Raw genomic sequence first — 10,450 nt, forward strand, 5'->3', positions numbered from 1 at the left:
CTTCGATCATGACGCCGTAAAAGCCTCTCGATGTTCCCCTCCAACATCTCTGGAGACTGCTCTGTAGTAGCCTTTACACCTGATGACTTGGCCGTCACGATCCTGTAGGCATCACCGAACGGGTTCCTATTGGAACACTGGCAGAGACCTCTCAAGTTGGTCTTTTTGCTTGGCCTCATCTCGGTATTCAGCGCGACTTTGGCAGCAGAGAACACTACCTGTCACTCATTTCGCTTCTCACCAGTGCGCGTTCGCTGCGCTGCATACGCTTCCTGGGCTGTAGGTAGGCGTGGCGCAGGTTCGCAATCGCTTGAGTCCAGTGGTTTGCCGGTGGTCTCCCATTCCCGAGCAGGAACGCATAACTGACACATAACTGCAGCATACCAAAATCAGGTATCATACCAAAATGAGTTATTAGTCGGTTACCCAGGTATTGAAAATAACTCATCTTGGTATTTTATAGGTATTGATAAAATACCTCAACTAGTTATTGGTTTGGTGTTGAGGACTACTTGAGGTATTATTCAGTTATGGAAAAATCACTATTTGTATGGAAAAATCGCCAATTATTATTTAGGTATTGGCATACCTGATGTCATTATTCACGTGTTATGCACAGAATACACACCAGTTATTATTTTAGGTATTTTACCTCTTATGCAGGGCTTCTTGATAACTCGTTCAGGTTGTAGGTATTCGGTTTTCCATACCTGAGTTTGTTATTCTTCAGCTATTTTCTCCTGCTCGGGTTGCCTAGGCATGATCGCATCGCATCGAGATCACCGCTACCAGCTCATCCCCGCTTAATCCGAGTAAATTTCGCTCACGGTGGAACGCCTCCTTAATTTTTTCGACGTTGAAGTACGATGTCTTCCATCTACGAGGGGTGGTCTTGGACTAGCCGCTGTCTGTTGTTATTTTAGTTGATACTGTAGCGAAACGCCAGGGAATCGCTGTGAGTGTAGCCATCGTCTACTTTTCAGATCGAACTACTTGTTGGGCCACAGATCTACAAAAAGTTATGGCGATAATCGACTCCGCTCCGTTCCGACTAAAAGGTACTTTTAGTACCGACATCTACACACTTAAACATTTTGAAATTTGCACGAATCAAGTTAGATTTTCCAAAGAATGTAATTTTCAAGACTGAATCATAAATTGAACTCGAGCTTATGCGCATCATGTAGTTGATTGCGTTGGATGTAAGCAAATCCATTTCACCAGAAACGTAGAATCAGTATCATATTAATCAGCCACCTTCTAAGTATCTCAGTGTAATAGACAAGAGGTATGTAAGCCACAAGATGCCGCCACAGCATACCTGCAGAATCTCAAAGCAGCGTTGCCAGACGAGGGCGTGCTCGATGTGGCCCCTCTAGAGGACTGCAGGAGAACAGTAGAAGCAGCCTTCAACGACGCAGCCGAGAGCACCATCGGGTACGTGGAAGTAAGTCGACGAAACGCATGGTTCGACGAGGAGTGCAGAGCGAATTTGGAGGAGAAGAACGCAGCACGGTCGGTAGTGTTGCAGCAAGGAACCCGGCAGAACGTAGAATGTTACAAACAGAAGCGGAAACAGCAGACCCGCCTCTTTGGGGAGCGCTGCCTGGAAGATGCGGAGTGCGAGGAAATGAAACTGCTGTGCCGTTCCCATAAAACGCGGAATTTCTACGAGAAACTCAACGCATCCCGAAAATAACGGAGGCCTCTTGACAGACGAACATGAGGTGATCGAAAGGTGGAAGCAGCACTTCGACGAGCACCTGAATGGAGTAGAGGACGTAGGCACGGGAGACCACGACAACGGAGGGAACGACCTCGCCAATGCAGCAGAGGACAGAAATGAGCCAACTCCCACGCTGGAGGAAGTTAAGGATGCCATTCACCAGCTCAAAACTAACAAAGCAGCTGGCTAGGATGATATCGTAGCTAAACTTATCAAGATAAGCAAAGAAAAGTTGGCCACCTGTCTGCACCGATTGATAGTCAGGATCTGGGAAACCGAACAGTTACCGGAGGAGTGGAAGGAAGGGGTAATGTGCCCCATTTACAAGAAAGACGATCATTTGGAATGTGAGAACTTCAGAGCGATCACCATTGTGAATGCTACCTACAAAGTGCTATCCCAGACCATCTTCCGTCGTCTGTCACCTAAAACGAATGAGTTCGTGGGAAGCTTATCAAGCCGGCTTCATCGACGGCCAGTCGACAACAAACCAGATCTTCACAGTGCTGCAAATCTTCCAGGTCCCAACGCATCATCGATTTCAAAGCGGCATACGACATATCAATCGCACAGAGCTATGGAAAATCATGCACGAAAACGGTTTTCCTGGGAAGCTGACTACACTAATTAAAGCAACGATGGACGGTGTGCAAAACTGCGTAAGGGTTTCGCGGGTTAATTATCCAGTTCATTCGAATCTCGCCGGGGACTGCGACAAAGTGACGGATTCTCATGCCTACCCTTCAACATCGCTCTGGAGAATGTAATGCGACGAGCCGGGCTCAATAGCCTGGGTACGGGGTTCACAAAATCCGGTCAATTTGGGTGCTTTGCGGACGACATGGACATTATCGCCAGAACATGTGGAATGGTGACAGAACTGTACACCCGCCTAAGACGATGCCCACCAATGCGTGAGTAAACCCAAATTGGCAACCGCCTTCATAACGCACGTACCCCACCAAGCGTTGCCAAATCGGTTTTAAAATGACAACCTACCTTACCGGTGAACAGTGGATTCATATATTTAGCAACCAGACCCAACCGTTGCTATCGCGGTTGATATCACTTTCTTCATGATTTCAATTTGACTAACATACAAAACAAGACAGTTTTCTACAAGTAAAATATAATAAAGTGAATATGTATCTATGATAATTTTTGAAACAGTTGTTCTTTCATGCACTTAAGATTGCGTTTGTCACTTGGTTTGTCACAAATGGACACATATTGAAGATAAAGCTTTAATGCTAGGCGAGGTTTGATGTGCCGAAAGACTCAATTTTCCAAACGAACCGAAGATCGGTGATTTTTTATAACTATTATATACGAAAACTTCCTTAAAATTTCCAATGGAAACGTGCAAATGGCTTCGGCAATCCGCAAGCCCCGAGTGGAATAAAAAATATTTGACTTTCAATTAATAAAAGCGTCAGCTAGTTTACTGACTGCATGGCTCCAATCAACACTCGTTCGCTAACAAGAATTCCTTGGCGAATTTCTCCAGGTGTTCCTTGAGGTTCCTTGAGATTCTTCCACCAATTTCTTCAGGGTATCTTTTAGGAGTTCATTCTTGGATTACAATGGGAGTTCCTTCCGAGAATTCTTCAGGAGTTCCCTCTGAAATTTCCTAGTCATTTCACCAGGAAAGCTTTATCCGTCCGTTTATATCCGTCCGTCAGAAGTTCTATCTGGGGTTCCTCCTGAAGATTTTTCAAGGATTTTTCTAGAAATTTCGTCAGGAACACCTTCGGAGCATCTTCTAGTATTTATTTTTCGGAAAATCCTCAAGGAATTCGTTGGAAGAATCCTCCAGGAATTTCCCGGGGAGTCTTCTAGGAATCTAGCAGAACTCCTGGAATTCCCTATGGGATTCCTCCGAGAATGTCCTCGGGGATTCATCCAGGAGTTTCTTCCGGGATTCCCCTTAGAATTCCTACCGGGATTTCTCCGGGAATTTCTGCCGAGATTCCCCCGGTAATTCTTTCCGGGATTGCTCCGGGAATTCCTTCTGAGATTCAACGGGAATTCCTTCCGAGATTTCCCGAGAATTCCTTCCGAGATTTCCCGAGAATTCCTTCCGAGATTTCCCGGGAATTCCTTTCGAGATTCCCCGTGAATTCCTTCCGAGATTCCCCGGGAATTCTTTCCGAGAGTCCCCGGGAATTCCTTCCGAGATTCCCCGGGAATTCCTTCCGAGATTCCCCGGGAATTCCTTCCGAGATTCCCCGGGAATTCCTTCCGAGATTCCCCGGGAATTCCTTCCGAGATTCCCCGGGAATTCCTTCCGAGATTCCCCGGGAATTCCTTCCGAGATTCCCCGGGAATTCCTTCCGAGATTCCCCGGGAATTCCTTCCGAGATTCCCCGGGAATTCCTTCCGAGATTCCCCGGGAATTCCTTCCGAGATTCCCCGGGAATTCCTTCCGAGATTCCCCGGGAATTCCTTCCGAGATTCCCCGGGAATTCCTTCCGAGATTCCCCGGGAATTCCTTCCGAGATTTCCCGGGAATTCCTTCCGAGATTCCCCGGGAATTCCTTCCGAGATTCCCCGGGAATTTCTTCCGAGATTCCCCGGGAATTGCTTCCGAGATTAGCCGGGAATTCCATCCGAGATTCCCCGGGAATTGCTTCCGAGATTCCTCGGGAATTCCTTCCGAGTTTCTGGGATTTACCCGGGCATTTCATTTGGGATTTCTCCGGAAATTTCTTTCGGGATTTTCCCGGGAATTCATTGAGGGATTGTCCCGGGAATTTCTTCGCGGATTGCGACGGCAATTCCTTCCAGAATTCCCCCGGCATTCCTCCCGGCAATTCTCCCGGGAATTCCTTCTGGGATTTCCCGGAAATTTCTTCAGGGATTGCCATGGGAATATTTTCTGGGACTTCCCCGGCAGTTTCTTCAGAGATATCTTCTGAAATGCACTCAGGGATTTCTCCAGATTTTCTTTCAGGGATTCATCAATGACTTCATTCAAGGATTTATCTAGAAGTTCCTTTAAGGAGTTATTTCATGAATTCTTCCTAGCGTTTCTTCAGCAATTCCTTCAAAGATCCCTTCTGGAACCATCACCATCAGAGCCTCAAAGAATTTCTTCAAGGATTACTCTTGAAATTTCTCCAAAGGTTTAAAATATTGAACGAAAGACTTGAGGAATTAATTATCCACATTCTAGAACTTTCGTACAATCGAATATGATAATATGAGGAACAAAAAATGATGTTGTCATTTATTTGCTTATCTGTACTTTGTTTACGATATGAAGTTCTACTACCTACCAACGGTGGGGAGATGAGGAAGTATTTTACCAACGATGATGTGAACGCACGGTGCGAAAACGGTTGGGTATCAGAAATAGAACCGATTTGCACACCTCTACTACTCACCGACTTACTACGCACTGGTGGGGATAGTCTAAAACGCGTAGCAGCAAAGTGCGGACTGTTGGTGAATGCGTCCAAAACAGCCTCCTGTCACGCGGCCATGTTTTTGAGGTCAGCACCAAAATCCAGGAACGATTATTGACTGTGGCTGAATCATATTAATTACAATTATAAATTTTATGAAAACTTTATTCCTTTGACAAAGACAAGCTGATACTATTACGACTTCATTTTTGAATAAATAATTGCGAAATTAAAAATCATGTTTTGCTTAAACTAACAATTTTAAGAGGTGCAAAAAAAATTGGTTGTGAAAAAAAGTTTCGCCGCTTTTGATTTTTGCTCCTGGAATCATGTTTGTTTACAAACTTTGCGCTGTCATGGGGAACCAAGCCGCCGAGCCGCCGCTATAGTGTTCAACGAGGCGGCTGGAAGTGGGAACCAGAGATGTTGGCTCGTTATTTTCCTGCGGGGCAGTATTGCGGTGACAGGAGGCTGGTCCAAAACGAAGTACATGCTGGCAAGCGGAACCGAACACAACCGGATCCGCCTAGGTAGTAATGCGCCGATAGATGGGGATACCTTCGAGATGGTGGAGGAATTCGTCTACCTCGGATCCTTACTGACGGCTAACAACAATGCTATCCGTGAAATACGAAGGCGCATCATCACAGGAAGTCTGGCCTACTAAGGGCTCCAGAAGCAGCTGCGGTCTAAAAAGATTCACCCACGCACAAAGTGCACCATGTACAAAACGCTGATAAGACCGGTAGTCCTCTATGGACACGAGACATGGACCATGTTCGAGGAGGACCTGCAAGCACTCGGAGTTTTCGAGTGACGTGTGTTAGGGACGATCTTCGCTGGTGTGCAGGAGAATACTTAGTGTGTGGCGGAGAAGGATAAACCACTAGCTCGCTGCACTCTACACGGCGAACCCTGCACCAGCAACATGGCCAAAGCCGGAAGGATACGATGGTGGGCAGAGCATGTTGCAAGAATTCCGAGACAACAACCCTGCAAAGTTGGTGTTCGCGACTGATCCAGTTGAAGGCGTGGAGCGCAGAGAGCACGATGGGCGGACCAGGTGGAGCGTAATTTGACGAGCATTGGGCGTGACCGAGTATTGTGGCGTACTACATATTGTTGAGCAAATAAATGTATGTAAGTATAAGACAGATAAGGATGAAGGAATAATAATTTGATGATACAAACATCTATATATATATAAAATGCAGTGGCATACGTGGGACCGCGCAGAACTTAAGAACGGAACGTCAGATTTGGGTCATCTTTGTTTTGTTCTGTTAGTTTTCACCCAAGGAAGGTTTATGAGCCAGAAAACATGGAAAAATTGCGAGTTTTTGAAAATCGATTTTCCACACATTTTGACCAGGGACTTGGTCTGGGCTAGAAACTTGAAACGTCAAAAATGCAGTAGGCAAGACAAAGTTTGCCGGGAACAGCTAGTTGGTGAATAAAATGTTAGGAAGATACAGGGGATGGCCAAAATGTTTGGGATAGGCAACTTTTCTTCTCTCACAAAAAAATTCAACATGCTATAACTTTTCGCAGAGAGCATAAAAAAATCTCAAATTTTGACTGTTTATCAACCTGTTATAATTGCATCACTGGTACAAATTTGTGCTCGATTGGTTAAACTTTCGCAAAGTTATAACCGTTCGGGTGAAACACTATTTTTTAGACAACTCATTTTTGAGCTGTCATATCTCGGAAACCAGTGAACCGAAATGAATGAAATTTTGAACGTACACTAACAATATACAGATGCTTCACAAACTATTAAAACATAGATAGTTTTTGAACGTTGAAAAAAGTTATCATGGATTGACACTATTTGGATTTTTCTCGAAAAAAGGTAATTTTTTTACATCAATGTAAATAAATGTTAGTGTTGATGTCCAAAGATTTTCCACTTCTGTTCTCAAGTTATCTCTAATCAGATATATTAGAGCCTATTAAGATTGAAGAAAGAAAACATTTAGCAATTTTTGTATGGTATTGTAAATCTGACTTATTTTTCTCTATATGGGTAAAAATTTCAACCCGGTATAACTTAATTCGTCGTGAGAAAATATTACATTTTATAACGTATCAATATATTGTTCATAAACGTTAAAAAAAATCATTCAATTCGGTTCACTGGTTTCCGAGATATGACAGCTCAAAAATGAGTTGTCTAAAAAATAGTGTTTTACCCGAACGGTTCTAACTTCGCGAAAAATTATTCAATCGAGCCCAATTTTGTACCAATCATGCACATATAACAGGTTGATAAACAGTCAAAATTTGAGATTTTTTGATGCACTCTATGAAAAGTTACAGCATGTTGAATTTTTTTGTGGGAGAAAAAAAGTTGCCTATCCCAAACATTTTGGCCACCCCCTGTAGTTGTATATTTAAATGTATTGTTAAGGGGATAGGTTAGGATTATAAAATAGAATGTAAGTTTTTAATGGTATGATAGGGAAACAAGAAGATATAAATTTCTAGATTTAGTAAGATATGAAAATAAGATTACGTAAACATGGAATGATGGATCAATGGAACATATTAAACAAACAATTTGGACTTCTCAATCTGCCATGCATTCACATAAAAAGTGCTCAAAACGCATGGCATTTAATCACAACAAGCACTCTTCACAGCAGCCCACCATAAACCCGAATCCGAAAGGTCTCTTCTGCAGCCACAAAACGGCATAAATAATCATGAGTTGTGGAGATAATTTTAAGGACCGGGATTTATCTGCTTTTTTGCCTTTCATTGTTCGAGGTTTTTCGGTGGGGGCCGACAGCTCAGGCGAATAAAAACTTCATTAAAATGCTGTTAATTAGCCAATCCACCCCCACCCTTTAATATTAATAACGCTGCAGATCGTGGTGGCAATCTCCAAATTACCGTCCAATCGAAGTGTGGCCGTAAACCACATTCCGGTCAGAGCGCGGTCAGGACGTAGGGTGGGTCCTCTAAGCGCACCGTATTCGGGGATGGCGTTCTCGCTGACACAGTGAGACTATAGAAGTGTGGGATGACGAAGCATAATGAGGCTGCATAAATAACGGTTCACTAATTCGTTTGGCTTCCCTGGGCAGCAGGTGCAGGCGGAAACTGGCTATCACCGAATGGATTCTAGATTTGGGCACTTTGGCCATTGTGGAACGTGCACAGTATGGCAATGCTATAAATAATATATGTAATTAGTGTTTTCAAGTTGACGTTTAATTATCCCAATCTCTAGATTAACTGATTATCGGAAAACTAAACCGATTGGAAATAATGATATATTTGGTTGCATTTGTATTATATGTTCCGAGATTTAAGTACAACTGACGCAATCTAGAATCCCTACAGTAACATAATTGGTACAACCCTGAATTATTAGAATCCAATGTTTCATAGCAGGCATTAATTTAATTCATGTTTTGGAAAAAAATACTAAACTTTAGGCATGTAACGACAATTTGTAAGTTTACAAGTTTCGAAATGTTGCTTATCCGTCCTTCTAAAGTAGGCCCCTTGCTAACAAAAGTTTCCCTATTGATCCGCATCTATAAAACCATTCAATTCAAGCTTCAAAGAAGGCGCACCCATCTTCTTTGATGTTCTGTAATACATAAGTAATTGTGTTCCTGTTTCAGTCGGCGTCACAAAAACCACGTCGTCTTGATTACGTGTCAACATAACATCGCGAAAATACATTGCAAGACGATAGCAACGCGGTAGTGAACCGTTCGGTTCCAGGGTCTTTGATCAGTTCTTAATGGGAAAATAAACATGCTCGATTGCCTCCGAATCTCCAAGCAAGCGGGTTCACCGTTGTCCCAAACCACCATCGTTTCGTAAATTTGCGGGGAATTGAAAATTCGATTCGTTCAAATAGCAGCAAAAACATCTTCACTCAATTAAGGGCTCTGACAATCGAAGAATTCTCTTCTCGGATACTGCTGAAACTAACCAGGCGTTCTGGTAGAGTTTGAGTTTAAATTCCTGTAAGAAAATCATTGCCAGTTGTGAAATAGCAAATGTGATTGGATTGGATTGGATTTGGATTGGATTTGGATTGGATTTGGTTTGGATTTGAATTGGATTTGGATTGGATTTGGATTGGATGTGGATTGGATTTGGATTGGATTTGGATTGGATTTGGATTGGATTTGGATTGGATTTGGATTGGATTTGGATTGGATTTGGATTGGATTTGGATTGGATTTGGATTGGATTTGGATTGGATTTGGATTGGATTTGGATTGGATTTGGATTGGATTTGGATTGGATTTGGATTGGATTTGGATTGGATTTGGATTGGATTTGGATTGGATTTGGATTGGATTTGGATTGGATTTGGATTGGATTTGGATTGGATTTGGATTGGATTTGGATTGGACTTGGATTGGATTTGGATTGGATTTGGATTGGATTTGGATTGGGTTTGGATTGGATGTGGATTGGATTTGGATTGGATTTGGATTGGATTTGGATTGGATTTGGATTGGATTTGGATTGGATTTGGATTGGATTTGGATTGGATTTGGATTGGATTTGGATTGGATTTGGATTGGATTTGGATTGGATTTGGATTGGATTTGGATTGGATTTGGATTGGATTTGGATTGGATTTGGATTGGATTTGGATTGGATTTGGATGGATTTGGATTGGATTTGGATTGGATTTGGATTGGATTTGGATTGGATTTGGATTGGATTTGGATTGGATTTGGATTGGATTTGGATTGGATTTGGATTGGATTTGGATTGGATTTGGATTGGATTTGGATTGGATTTGGATTGGATTTGGATTGGATTTGGATTGGATTTGGATTGGATTTGGATTGGATTTGGATTGGATTTGGATTGGATTTGGATTGGATTTGGATTGGATTTGGATTGGATTTGGATTGGATTTGGATTGGATTTGGATTGGATTTGGATTGGATTTGGATTGGATTTGGATTGGATTTGGATTGGATTTGGATTGGATTTGGATTGGATTTGGATTGGATTTGGATTGGATTTGGATTGGATTTGGATTGGATTTGGATTGGATTTGGATTGGATTTGGATTGGATTTGGATTGGATTTGGATTGGATTTGGATTGGATTTGGATTGGATTTGGATTGGATTTGGATTGGATTTGGATTGGATTTGGATTGGATTTGGATTGGATTTGGATTGGATTTGGATTGGATTTGGATTGGATTTGGATTCGCATGAGAGAATGGTATACCTTGTATTTGGTCATCATATTCGCGGTTATATGGAAGGACCGTTTAATAAAACAAATAGGTAAGCGCGTTCCATATTGTTTTAACCAACATG

The sequence above is a fragment of the Aedes albopictus genome, chromosome 2, assembly GCF_035046485.1.
Source record: "Aedes albopictus strain Foshan chromosome 2, AalbF5, whole genome shotgun sequence".
Classification (NCBI taxonomy): Eukaryota; Metazoa; Arthropoda; class Insecta; order Diptera; family Culicidae; genus Aedes; species Aedes albopictus.